This window comes from Manacus candei, unplaced genomic scaffold (genome assembly GCF_025592945.1).
Source record: "Manacus candei isolate 608988 ecotype Guabito, Panama unplaced genomic scaffold, ASM2559294v1 h1tg000045l, whole genome shotgun sequence".
Taxonomy (NCBI): domain Eukaryota; kingdom Metazoa; phylum Chordata; class Aves; order Passeriformes; family Pipridae; genus Manacus; species Manacus candei.
Genome location: NW_026138093.1, coordinates 1,452,682 through 1,466,375, shown reverse-complemented (window position 1 = coordinate 1,466,375; position 13,694 = coordinate 1,452,682). Strand labels below are relative to the sequence as shown.

General features: G+C 52.1%; 1 pseudogene; it reads right to left on the bottom strand.

Moving 5' to 3' along the window:
* Nucleotides 1-221: 221 nt before the first annotated feature.
* The window catches only part of LOC127474808 (uncharacterized), a 1,366,245-nt pseudogene continuing 1,352,772 nt past the window's right edge, over nt 222-13,694 (bottom strand).

Below are 13,694 nucleotides of genomic sequence, written 5' to 3'. Positions count from 1 at the left end.
CCTTGGGGGGTCTCCAGCCAAGGTAGGAATCTCCACACACCCCCCAAGAAGGGTTCTGTTGGAAGAAGCTGCCCTTGGGAAAGGGGACTGGTCTTTTCTCGTCAAAAGGGATGGACTGACAGTCACTGGTCTCAGGGGTTGCCTCACCATCAGGGGCTTCATTTGGGGTGGAAGCAGCAGCCAAAGTTCTTCCTGCACTCGAGGTACTGGAAGGGCTTCTCTTACTGGTGGGTCCGTTGGTGTCTGGTCAAGCCAGACCTGTTGGTGAAACTCTTCCCACACTCCCCACACTTGTAGGGTTTCTCCCCGGTGTGGATCGCTGGTGCCTGACGAGGTTGGAGTTCTGGTTGAAGCCCTTCCCGCAGTCGGAGCAGCGGAAGGGCCTCTCATCCGTGTGCGTCCGCTCATGCAGGAGGAGAGCTGAGCTGGTCTGAAACCTCTTTCCACATTCCAAGCACTTGTAGGGCCGTTCCCCGGTGTGGATGAGCTGGTGGGTGCGGAGGATGGAGCTCTGCCTAAAGCTCTTCCCACATTCCCCACAATTGTACGGCCGTTCCCCAGTGTGGATGCGACGGTGTTGGATCAGGTGGGAGTTCCTGTTGAAGCTCTTGAGACACTCCCCACACGTGTAGAGCTGTTCCCCAGTGTGGATGTGCTGGTGTCTGAGCAGGTCTGTGCTCTTCCTGAACCTCTTCCCACATTCCAAGCACCTGAAGGGCTTCTCCCTGCTGGGAGGCTGCTCAGGCACCACCAGCTCAGAGCTCCCCCTCAAGCTCCGGCTGCCTTCCTGGCACAGGCTGGCTCTTTCCTCCTCAGAGCACCCTGGGCTGGCTTTGGAGCCCCTCCTGCGGGGGGATCTCCGGCCCTTTTCCTCCCCGCTGCCTTCCTGCGCCGGGGAGCCCTTCAAAACGGCCTCTCCCACCAGGGTCTCACGGGGGGATTTGTCCTCCGCGCTCTCCCTCCTCAGCTCGGGGCCTGGGGCAGGAAGCAAGAAGGACAGGCAGGGGATTTGCCTCCGGCCCACAGGGAAGGCCAAGGACATCCCCCCAACTCCGGCCCCGGCAGGACGGCGGCGCCAGCGGGGTTGTCCTGCAGCCGGGGCCATGCTGGGCTGACAGAGCCAGCACAACACCCGCCCAAAGGGACACTGACTTCCTCCTCACCTGCCTGGGGGGCCCAAGGCATCTTCCTCTTCCTCGCAGCCTCCTCCTCCATCCGCCCAAGCTTTGGGAAGGACAAATCCTGAAGGGGGGGAAAACAAGGGCTGAGCGCGTTGGCTTGGGGGTTCCTCCTGCCCAAGTCCATCACTAGAACTCACCGGGCATCCTGTGTCCATAAAAACCTCCAAAACACCAAGACTCAGCCCAGAAAACCCCAAATCATCGAGATTCAGGCAAAAGCCTATAAGAAAGAGTGAGAAGACTCCTGCCCCCCCAAACTGAAAAAAGTTGAGATTCACCTAAAAAATACTCTAAAATATGAAGATGAGCCCAAAAAAATTCTCCTAAGATTTCCCCTTCTCTGGTTTCCCCCCTTTATGGTTCAGAGAGTCTCTCCTGTCTGGGATGCTGGGGGTTCTACCTAGAGATGCTGGGAGTGTTGGGGGTCCCAAGGCTCCCTTCTCCTCTGATTCTCGCCTTCGGGATACTGCATTCCCAGAAATTCCCCCTCTCCAGGTTCCCCACTTTGTTGTCCTAGGGGATCCCAGGGGTCCCCATAGTCCAGGCTCCCCCTTCTCCGTGCCCCCCCTCACCAGGCTTTCAGGGGTCCTCTGAGAGGGCACTGGGAGGGACTGGGGGGGAACTGGGGCACACTGGGGGGCACTGGGGAGTTACCTGGGGATACCAGGACACATGGGGGGACACTGGCAGGTTACTGGGCCATACTGGGGGTTACTGGGTGCTCACTGCAGGATCACTGGGCCATACTGGGGGGCAGTGGGAGGTCACTGGGACACACTGGCTGGTCACTGAGGGGGTTACTGGGCCATACTGAGGGTCACTGGGAGGTCACTGGGATATACTGGGGGCACTGGGATCCCCTTACCCGGATGTGGTACATTTCCCACCCCGGATTTTTGGGGGCATCCCTAGGACCCCTCCCCTGGGGGTTGGAGGATCCCTTGAAACCCAATGCTGGGCTTTAGGGGACCCTGTAAAATCCCCTCAAAACCCCTGAAATTCCCCCCTGGACCCATTGAAACCTCCTCAAGGACCCCTCATCCCTCCCCAGCACCCTCTAAACCCTCTCAGTGACCCACAAAACCCACCTGAGACTCCCCAAGCCCATTCAGGGACCCTCAACCCCCCCCACGGGCCCTCAAAACTGTCTGGGACACCTTAAACCCCCTAGAGACCCCAAAACTGCCTCGAAGGTCCCCGCAAAGCCTCCCAGGAACCCCAAACCTCCCCAGAGAGCCCCAAAGCCCACCTGGGACACCCCAAATCTTCTCAGAAAACAAAACTCCCATCAGAGCCGCCCAAAACCCTCCAGGGACCTTCAACCTCCCCCCCGAGTCCTTTCAGGGACCCCTCAAAACGTCCCCGGGAACCCCCGAACCCCCCCGCTAAACCCCCCCGAGGCCTCCAGCCTTTCCACCCACAGCCGCGCTCCCCGCAGCCCCCGAGGGGATCCCCAGACCCCGCTCTCGCCGCCCCCCCGCCAACTCACCCAGCGAAGTGCAGCGGCCGCAGGCGAGTCCTCCTCGCTCCCGACCACGAGGCCAAAATGGCGCTCGCTCCGCGCGCCCTCCGCCTTTACAGACCCGCCCCGCAGCCAATCAGCGCGCGGCCACGGCCCCTGCCCGCCCCCCGCCTGCGCGGGGCATTGTGGGAGTTGTAGGCCCTGCGGCGGGGGAGGATCGGACTTTTTTTGGTTTTTAGTTTTTCTGTCTTCTTTTATTTTCTCTTTTTTTCTTTCTCTCTTTTCTTTCTTTTTTCTTTCTTCTTTCTTTTCTTCCCTTTTTTCTCTCTCTTTTTTCTTTTTTCTCTTTTTTATTTGTTCTTTTTTTTCCTCATTTTTTCCTATTTTTCTTTTTTTTCTCTTTTTTCTCCTTTTTATCTCTTTTCTCCCTTTTTTAATTTTCGTTTTTCTTATTTTTCCCTTTTCCTTTTTTTTTACATAGTTTTCTATTAGTTGTTTTATTCAAGGACGATTTAAACACAGATCAAAACAATCTCCATGTACATATCTTACAAAAACAGATAATCTGCCTTGTTCCAGGTTTGTGAGGGTTCCTAAGATCACAGACATTGAGACATCAAGGGTGGAAAGTGAAGCAACTGTATCCTGTCCCTTGCCACAGCCTTCAATCCACAGCCAGCCCTGGATTTCTGCAAAGCCGCTGGGCAGGAGCAGGAGATGGAGCTGGTGCTCGGCGGGAGGGGCAGGCAGGCCACGCACCTTCTATTAGAGGCACTTCAATCATCCAGGAGATCCAATGGTTCCAGGGCTGTGTGTTCATTCTTCAGGCATCCAGCCCCAGTACGGTCCCCGACCTTGAAGTGCCCCCCTGGATGCCTAAGTGCCCCCTAAATGTCCCCCTAAAACTGCCCCATAAGTGCCCCTCAGGATCCCCAAGTGTCCCCCCAGTACCAACTCTTTATTCGTGTTTATTATTTCACTTTCTGGGTGTCTAAAACGTTTCTGGCACGGTTTTGCCTTGGGGGAGCTGAACCTCATTGCTGGCAGCAGGGACTTGGCTCACAGCTGAGGAGTGTCTGTTACCAAAGGTGAACCTCATGAGCTTCAGATTGTGGCAAAAAAAGAAGAAAAAGCCCTCTTTGCTGTGTGCAGCCAGTTCTGTGAGCAAAGCAGGACCCAGGAGACTGAGCAGAGACAGGATGGAGTTGGGAAATATGGAGCAAGGTTGTCCACACTGTGTCAGACCTCAAGGGAAAGCTCCAGCCAGTCCAAACCTCCTTAGGAGAGACCCTGGATCAAAATCAATTAGAGAAAGCTGCAATCAACTCTTTTCAAAGGAGAAAAGTAAGAAACTACACCCTTGAAAATAAGAATGCATGTTTATCAGAACCTCTTTGAAGTATTTCTGCGTATTAAGAAAACTTCCTGATTAACTGCACTCGACTAGAGGAAAATCAAGGCAGAGCTGTGGTTTCTTAGCACTTGATTGATTTTAAGGAGCCCCGTGGTCCCCACGGTGCACTTGGCACTGAGTCCTTGAACCTCAGGTGAGGTTCTCCTCTGAGAGAGAGGAGACCTTTCCATGAGTCCAAGTCAGAAGATAATCTCAACATATCTCAAAGCATTAATGGGTCTCACTGAGGGCCATTCCCAATCCAGGCTCCTCAAGGACTCCTTGAAGGAGACCACTGCAGGCCATGATTGCACAAATCTGTCACAGACTTTGTGTCAAAAGCAAAAGCCAAAGTGCCCTTAAAAACTGAACTACTTCAAAGAAATGATGAGCCCCACAGAGTGTCACAACTGACAAAGCCTCTCAAGGGACTCATTAGAGCAGGTAATTGCAGAGGATTGCACAAACCTCTCCGAGACTCAGTGTGGAAAGCAGAACACAAAGTCCTGTGAAAACCCTGCAGTCCCTGAAGCATTAACGAGCCCCACCGGGTGTCACAACCGACAGAGTCTCTCAGGGGACTAATTAGAGCAGGTCATTGGAGGCCACGGCTGAACAAACCTCTCAGAGGCTCAGTGTCAAAAAAAGCACCTCAATAAACCCTGAGTGCCTTGAAGCATTAATGAGCCCCACTGAGGGTTGTCACTGTCTGAGGCTCTCAAGGGACTTGTTACAGCAGATAATTGGAGGACATGGTTGCACAAACCTCTCAAAAATGCAAAATCAAAACCCCAAATTGCTCTGAAAACCTTGCAGTCCCTTGAAACTTTAAGGAGCCCCCTGAGGGCCATTCCTGACAAAGCCTCCCCAGGGACTCTCCAGCAGATCCTTGGAGGCTGTGGGTGCAGGGAGGCAAAGGCTCTGGGCAGCAGCTCAGGTGCTGAGAAAAGCCTGGCTCGGTTTGGGGAAGTTTCCTTCCTTTTCAGGCTTCCTCCAGCTTTGGGAAACGCTGCCTGTGAGATTGGCACCACCTAAGAAGGGCTCTGGCAGGTTCCTGGGAGCAAAACTGGCTTGCTTTGGGCTCCACTCGAGATCTTTGGAGCATGGAGACACCTGAGAGTTAAAAAGAGGAGGCTGCATCTTTGACAACATTTGGGAACAAGGAGGGATTGCTCATATGTGGATAATCTGCATGGGAATGGTTGCTTTGAGTTAAAGCATTAAATTAAAATATATGTGGGTATCTCAGTGATTACTTTTGGTTTTAAATAGGAATATTTAATTTTTCTGTATATTTATGTTATGAAGTTGGTAGATTAGAAAACAATCATGGTGACTTTTCTCTCATGCAAACTTTAATTTGATCTTGGGAATTTTGAATGACATCTCTATGAGACAGATAAAACTCACAGGAAAATGGCACAAATACCTTGGGAAAATAAGCGAAGTATTAGGATGACGTTTGTGTGAATTCAGATTTTTCTCTTGAAAAAATGCCCTGTGCTTGTCCCTTGGCTAATTGGATACTTGATTTTTTTCTGACCTGCTATTGTCATCAGTGACACCTCAGGGTTTAAGAAGACTTCTCAATGGGTGTTAGTGCTGGCTGAGACACAGCAGCATCCTCAGCCCTCGCCTGGGAGAGGACATTCCCTCCCCAGGCCAAAGTGAGTTCCTGAAACCCCTTTTCAGCTGAGTTGTGGCTTTATTAGAAGGCACCTGCGATGGAGGAGCTGCTGCCTTGTAGCTCCCCCCCTGCCAGTGAGCCCTGCAGGGAGTCCCTGTGCTCTGGGAGGGTGGGGAATGCACAGGGAGGGCTCAGCTCCCCAGGCAGCAGGAGCATTGCTGGGCCTCTGCCAGGGCTTGCAGGGCACTGGGGAGTGTTGCAGGGCTGGGATGGGAGTGAGCGGGTTCTGGGCTGGATTTGTGAGGGCTCAGGAATCCAAGGGACAGAGCAGCAAGGTCGGGAATGTTGGATTATCAGTGACTCTCTCAGAAGTTATAAAAACCTGATCTGTTCAGGCAAATCAGGTATGGTGGGGAGATCACCCTCTTTGAACCACTTTCTTCTCTGGATGACTGAAAACTGCAGGGCACACTGGCACTGCTTGCATTAACCTGTCTCTTAGTACAGTTAGGAACTCTTGTTATTTCTGCATAAACCGTTGCTTCCCTGTCCTGCTAAAATGCCCATGGATGCATCAGAGCCACTGGATTCCCTGGAAGAGAGAAGCCTGGTTTACTTCCAATGGGATTCACCCCTCACCATGTGAAGGTGAATGATTCAGATCTTGGACAGTCTCCCAGATCTTGGTGTGCTGACAGAGCGCCAGGGGATGAGCTCCCACATGTGAGGAGAGCTGGGATTAATCTCTCTCACCAAGGTCTAAGAACTGAGCCATGCCTTGCCTTGCTTTGTTTGGATTGCTTCTCCTTCCCTTGCCTTGCCTTACCTTGCTTTGCTTCCCCATTTTCATCACTTTTCTCCTTTTTCACCCTCTTTCTTCTCATTCTTACATTAAATGCATTAAACATCTGGACAAGGAATGTAAGCCAGACTGTTCTGCAAGGGGTTGGTATTTATGCATTTCCTTCCTTTATTTCTCCTCTATCCCCAGGCATTCTATTTGATAAAATCCCCTCTGGCCAGACAAGTCAAGATTCCCTTATCTCTGTGGCAAATCCGGGTCATGCAGGCTCATGGATTCTGTTCTTCCCTCCCTTTGCAAACCTCCCTGCAGCAAACAGCCCCTGCTGGATTCCCAAACCTTCCTGCAGAGCTTGCTCCAGCTCCCCTCCTCCTGCAGTCCCGTGTGTGCTGGTGTGTGGAGTCTTTCTCTAGGCCTGAAGTGGGGGTGGTGGTGGACAGGCCACAGGATTGCTCTGCAGAGGGAAAATGTCCCAAAGAAAAGGCTTGGAGAACCACACTGTTGGATTTGGATTCGTTCTTCTGGCATTCTGTGACCACTCCAGCCTGCAGGGCCTGTGCTTCACGGTGTTCCTGCTCATCTACCTGGTGGTGCTGGCAGGGAACAGCCTGGTTGCCTCCTCACTGTGCTGGACTCCAGCCTGCACAGCCCCATGTACTTCTTCCTGAGGAACTTGTCCTTCCTGCAGGTCTACTACACCTCTGTCACTGCCAAAAATGCTGGTGTGTCTCCTGAGGGCAGATGGCAGGATCTCCTTCCTTGGCTGTGCTGCCCAGCTGTATTTCCTGGTTCTGCTGGGCAGCACCCAAAGCCTTCTCCTGGCTACCATGGCCTATGAGTGCTCCATGGCCATGTGCCACCCCCTGCTCTGTCCCCTGGCCATGAGCAGGGGCTCTGCACCAGGCTGCTGCTGGGCTCCTGGGGGGCTGTGGCACCAGTGCAGGCAGGACAGACCTACCAGCTGTTCCCTTTGCCCTTCTGTGCATCCCGTGACCTTCCTCACTTCTTCTGGGACATCCCCCCACTGCTGGACCTGGCCTGTGCAGACACATTCTGGAACCAAGTGGGGCTGCACACCATCACCCTGGTTTTTTTAATCCTTCCCTTCTGCTTAATAGTTCTGTCTTACATTCAAATTATCAGGGCAATTGTGAAAATCCCCTCAGTTCTGGGCAGGCACAAAGTCTTCTCCACCTGCTCCTCACACCTCGGGGTGCTGACACTCTTCTATGGCTCAGCCACAGTCGTCTACTTAAAGTCGTCTACTCGAGGGATTCTGGAGATCCTGACAAACACTCTGCCCTGTTTGACACAGTTGTGACTCCCATGTTTAACCCTCTCATCTATAGCCTGAAGAGTGAGGAAGTGAGAATGGCCTTGAAGAGACTCCTATGGACAAAGTGATCCTACAGAGGGTGTAAAATGGTCCCAAATGCTGTAAGTCCCACTGGGGTATGTGGTTGCCTGAACAAAGCACCCCATATTCACTCCAACAAAACCACGTGTCCAGCCTGGCTTTCCTCCTCCTCCAGGAGGGGAACGGTGTCCTGAGGCATTCCTGTTATGTCCTGCCCTGCCATGACATCTTTGTCCTCCAGAGCACCTTCAGTACCCCAAAAGAGTTCAATGCCAAGAGCTCCTTCAAGCTGGGTCTGACCAATGTAATGTTAAGGGGAAACAGTGCAATCGTGGTCAGTCATCAATGAGCCCCAGAGGTGACACAACCCATGAGAGGTGACTCCCCTTGGGTTTGAGAAATCCCTTGCTAGGCCTCATGGCCTATGGGCAGTGTTTCTGTGTGGAATCAGCTTAAAAAGCTAAAGGATATGAAGGGCACCTTGCCCTGCTATGAAATCTTGCACTGAGTTCTGTAAGGCTTGAGTAACTTGGCATACAGAATAAATAATTAATAATTTTAAAAACCCACCAAGGGGATAGTTCAGCACTAGAACAGGGTCCCAGAGACCTGTGGAGTTTCCATCTGTCAAGGTTTAGCAATGTCAGCCAGGCACTCAGCACTGCACAGTCGCTCACTCCCTCCCCACCACAGGGATGGGGCAGAGAATCAGAAGGGTAGAAGTGACAAAACTCCTGGGTTGAGTCAAAGACGTGCACATGTGCAAGGCCAAACCAGGAATTCATTCCCAGTTTCCCATGGACAGGCAGGTGTTCAGCACCTCCAGGAGAGCGGGGCCCCGTCCCGAGTAACGGTGACCTGGGTAGACAAACACCATCACTCCAAAGTTCCCCCCTACACACCCTGAGTGTGATGTCCATGGTCTGGAGCAGCTCTTGGGTCAGGGGGGTCACCTGTCCCAGGTGTGTCTCCTCCCACCCTCCCATGCAATCCCAGCTCCCTCCCCAGCGTGGCCGTACCAGGGGCAGGAAAGGCCTTGGAGCTGTGCAAGTGCTGCCCAGCAATAACAAAACTGTTGGTGTAGAGTCGTGACGGTCGATAAAGACACAAAGAGTCTAGTTGTGTGCAGAAAAGATGCCTCTATTTTCTCATCTGCCTTTTTATACCCCTTGCTAGCAGCAAGCAATAACCTCATTTTAGCTAAGCAAGCAACAGTGTTTTCATTGTCTAGGATCAACTGGTGATACATTTAGCAAAGCTCAAGGCCTTATTGTAGTTCCCTCATCCTAGGCCTACCAACTTTACAGTCTGCTTTGTTTCTCCATTAGGGCTGTGTACTGACTTCCTTATCATCAAGGATACACCCTAAAGCTTACCGAGTCAATATATTCATCCTGGGAGCCAATAGACCCGCTGTTAACACCTTCGGAAGGGCCTGTGAGGTCCCTTCTCTCAGCAGGAGCTGATGGCTCAGCCCGTCACTCATGGCTGGGCCAGGGGCTCTCCAGCTGCCCCTGCCCTGGCCTGTGACAGCCCAGCACAAACCCCTTTGGTTTAAAGAGGCCCTGCAGTGTCACAATGGCCCCTTGATTCCGTGAGGTTCCACAGTGTCCCAGGGCTCCCCTGATTCCATGAGGCCCCACGTGTCACAGTGGCCACTTGATTCCATGAGGTTCCACAGTGTCCCAAGGGTCCCTTTAGCTCCGTGGGGCTCTTTGACATCCCGTGACCTCCCGGCTCTTTAGGAGCCCTGAGAACTTCAACAGGGGGAAGTGCCGGATTCTGCCCTGGGATGGGGCAACCCCGCATGGACGGACAGACTGGGAAGGAGAGGCTGGAAAGTAGTGCCGGGAAAGGGCCCTGGGGGTGCTGGTGGGTGGCCAGTTGGCCCTGAGTCAGCAGTGCCCTGGCAGCCAGGAGGGCCAAGCCTGTCCTGGGGGCATCAGGCCCAGCATGGCCGGCCGGGCCAGGGAGGGGATTGTCCCGCTCTGCTCTGCCCTGGGGCGGCCTCACCTGCACCATTGGGGCAGTTTGGGGGGACACAATGGAAGGGAGAGATTGAGCCATTAGGGAGTGTCCAAAGGAGGGCAGGGAAGATGGGGAAGGGCTTTGGGGGGAAGGCGTGTGAGGACACTGAGGGCACTTGGTGTGTTCAGCTGGAGAAGAGGAGACTGAGGGGAGACCTCACTGCAGGTACAATTCCTGGGCAGGGGTAGAGGAGGGGCAGGCCCTGAGCTCTGCTCTGGGGGGAGCAGGGACAGGACTGAGGGAATGGCCTGGAGTTGTGTCAGGGCAGGGTTAGGTTGGATCTTAGAAAGAGGTTGTTCCCCCAGAGGGTGGTTGGGCACTGAACAGGCTCCCCAGGGCAGTGGGCACAGCACCAAGGCTGACAGAGCTCAAGAAGAGTTTGGATAGTACACTCAGGCTCCTGGTGTGACCCTTGGGGATGGTCCTGTGCAGGGCTAAGGGTTGGACTGGATGATCCTTGTGGGTCCCTTCCAAGTCAGCCTATTCTGTGATTCTGTGATTATCAACCCTGGGTTCAGCACAAAGCCAAAATATAGCCCTGCACCAGCCACGGGGAAGAAATTTAACTGTACTGCCCCTGAAACCAGTACAGCCATTAGGGGCTCTCACAGAAACATCCCACAGTCCATTTGCCACCTGGAACCAGTGACTCTGAGTTCCTGCTTCCCCAGCCCCAGGGATGGTCTCCTTGTCTGCTCATTCCCTCCACACTCTCTTTTCAGTGATGGCCTCACTGGGGCTTGCTGACATCCTCAACAACTTGGAGGTTTCCTGAGGAATTTGACTTCTCTAGAGTCTTGCTCAGTCTTCAGATCCTCAGTTCAGGAATTCAGTGCCAAAGGGCTCATTGACATTCAAAATATCTTAAGGAGACTAAACTCTGGAAGCAACTTACTTTTAAATCTTCCATTCTGTTGTCGTTTCTTAGACAGATTTCACAGCCACACTCCACAGTCCATTTTCCACCTGGAACCAGTGACTCTGAGTTCCTGCTTCCCCAGCCCCAGGGATGGTCTTCGTGTCTGCTCATTCCTCTACACTCTATTTTCAGTGCTGGCATCTTAACCAGACAAGCCCCTGGGAATAATTTACTTGCAAGTCTTCAATTCTTTTGTGGTTAATTAGACATATCTCAGAATTGCATTACAAGTGAATATATTGTATTAAAGAAACAATGACAAAACATTTCCTTTTTTATGTCCCGTTTATTTTTTTCCCGTTTTAACATTAATATCAGCAATCCCCAGTCGATACTGATCCTGAGCAATTCTTAATTCAGTCTGAATAGATAAGAAAACCAAGACCATTTATGTCTGACAATCCAACAGACTTTATCCCTATCCCCACCCCACCATTCCCTCATCAAACCCCTGGCACTTCAAGCAACCTTGGGCAAATCTGAGCTCCCTCCACTCAAGGCTGGACCTGCAGGTTTCAGCTCCTTGGCACCAACTCCCACCTGCTTGGCTTGGAGAAGGAGTTGCACAAGACACAGAGGGATGTTCATTTAATGCCAGCAAACAAAACCAGAGGAAGGCACAGCTCAATAAAAACCAGAAGACCTTCCCCTGCTGTGTATTAAGTCCACATTGCCTCCACTGAAGTCCACTTTGCACAGTAGATAGTCTTAGACCAATGGCAAACACCTTCTGTGTCAAGCACAGATCCCAGGATGCCCCCAACACTCCCTGCCCTGGATTCTGTCCATATTTGCCCTTTGCACACAGGGAGTCACACACTGAAGTCACAAGTTCCCTTGAACCACAGTGGAGGAAAAGAGAAAGTGAATTAATTTCTCTGTTGTGCAGAGCTAAATCTGCACTCATCCCAATATTCTGGGCTTACAGGACCTTTATCAAACAAATTCTGCAGCATCTGTTCACTGGGCAAACATCTGTGTGGGTGGCCAGGCCCAAGGAGTGGTGGGCAATGGAGTTCCATCCATTGGTGTTCCCAGGGCTCAGCACTGGGCTCAGGGCACTTCAGTCTCTTTCCCAATGATCTGCACAAGGGGATGGAGTGCAGCCTCAGGCAGTTCCCAGGGGACACCAAGCTGGGGGGAGTGTTGATGTGCTGGAGGGCAGGAAGGCTCTGCAGAGGGATCTGGACAGGCTGGATCCATGGGCCCAGGCCACTTGGAGGAGGTTCAACAAGGCCAAGTGCCAGGTGCTCTACCTGAGACACTTTCATCTGGTCAGTCCCATCCCCCTGTCCATTGTTGGATGTCACTCAGGAGCCCAACTCTTGGTTCCCTGTGCATCTCCAGGATGGACTTTCACAGCCAACCTCTCTGCCCTGGTGGCAGGAGGGCCTACCCTGATAAGGCCTAAAATCCCATCAGACAATGCCAACAGTGCCAGCTCTCATGCAAGCTGTCTGTGAGATCTGAGAGTTACCGGTGGCACCATGGGAATGGTTTTGGTGTTGAATGATGCTCAAACCAGCCTGGTTCACCCAACTCCAAACACACATCCTGCTTTTGGAAGTTGGATGGGACAGTGAAGCTGGTAACTGGTCTGTACATTTGTGAGGAGCAGTCAATCCCTTCCTACTATAGAAGTCCAGTCCCCTTTCATCCAGGCAGGTTCTTCTAACACAGCCCTTCTTGGGGTAGATGTGTGGAGATTCCTGCCTTGGGTGGGGACACCCTCCAAGGACACTCCTCAAGGTTGAGCAAAAGAAATCTCCCCATGACCGTTGGTCTGGTGAGTTCCATCAGATCTCTACTTAATAATTATTTCTTTTGGCTAGCTTTAATATAATTGTTCAATAATTTCTTCAATATAGTGCACTATCCTATCTTATACTGTACAACTAGCAGTTTTAGCCTTTGTATTGTGTAGTAAATAATTCTGATTAAGATCTTTTGTCTGATCATTTGTAAGAATAAATGATTCTTTTCATATAAATACTCTCATTTTGCCAATCATTAAAACGTGTGGGACAAAAGTGGTTCGGTCACAATTCTGTAATCCCTTAAATTGAATTTGTTGACAAAATCTGAGGCAAAGATTGGATCCCTTATTCCTTGAGGCTTCGCAGTGTTACAATGGCTCCTTGATTCCATGAGGTTGCACTGTTTCCCAGCGTTCTTGGGCTCCATAAAGCCCTGCAGTGTGACAATGGCCCACTGATTCCATCATTTTCCCAGTGTCACAATGGACCCTTGATTCCATGAGGTTCCCCAGTGTCACAGTGTTCCCTTTGACTCCAGAAGGCCTTGCAGAATCAGAATGGTCCCTGGATTCTGGGAGGTTCCACAGTGTCACAATGGACCCTTGATTCCATGAGATTCCGCAGTGTCTCATTGGTTCCCTTTGTTCCCAGGAGGTTCCTTTGTTTCCATCAGGCCCTGCCACATCCCAGACTCCCTTTGGTTCCATGAGGTGCTGCAGGGTCACAATGTCCCCTTTATTCCATGAGGTTCCACCATCTCCCATGGTTCCTTTGGTTCCATGGGATTCCACAGGGCCAAAACTCCCTGATTCTTATCCTTCCAAAATTTGTGGGCCCATTCTATCCCTGCCTGGGATGGAGCACTACTGTGTTTCTGCAGGAATGGATCCATGGCCATCCTGCCACTGCGCCAATTGAATGCTGCACAAACGTCACTGCAGGCCCAACCCTGGATGCAGGAACAGTCTGGGAACTCCAGGCCTGCTCCCATTCAGCAGAGACAGTTGGGGTCCCAAAGAGCACAAGTGATTGACTGCAACCCCTGCAGTTCTCTGGCATTGCTGGGGACAAAGGCATGAACTGCCAGGAGCTCTGCAGAGCCCTGACAGTGCCACTGCAATCCCAAGCTGCATTGCCCGGGGCAACCCTCAGCACAGCCAAGGCCACA